Here is a 489-nt window from a genome sequence, read left to right as displayed (position 1 = left end):
TTCCATCCTCCCTCATGACACTGAAGGGGCTGAATTTTGGAGGAGTCTAGTCTAGCAAAGGTCCTGGGATCTGGCCTCAGGTTTGTTCCCAGCAAAGCCATTTCACCTGTCTGGGATCCATCTTTGCAGAATCTTGGGGTTAATAACAACAACCGAATCTCACCCTTGAAGATATTTACGAGGCGAAATGAAATCACAGATGTGCAAATTCTAAAAGAAAAAATATACTTGAAACATAAGTGCCCTTGTGCGTTTGTTCAAGTTTTGTTATTTCATTTGGGTTGGTTGTTCCTTGGTGGTAGAGGGGGTTCCGGAAAGTGAGACAGGATGCTTTTTTTCTTAATAAATATCTGGACCCCAGAGATGGCGAGTTTCCATTGACAGTTTCCACACTGTCTTGGGTAGAAGTCCTCCTCTAAAAGAAGTTGGCGGCCGACAGCATGTGGGCCGGCTGGGGTGGGGCACTCTTCAGAGCCAAAGACCGGCCGC

Source organism: Neophocaena asiaeorientalis, unplaced genomic scaffold (assembly GCF_003031525.2).
Source record: "Neophocaena asiaeorientalis asiaeorientalis breed wild unplaced genomic scaffold, Neophocaena_asiaeorientalis_V1.1 scaffold204, whole genome shotgun sequence".
Lineage (NCBI taxonomy): Eukaryota > Metazoa > Chordata > Mammalia > Artiodactyla > Phocoenidae > Neophocaena > Neophocaena asiaeorientalis.
Note: the sequence above shows the minus strand (reverse complement) of the source record.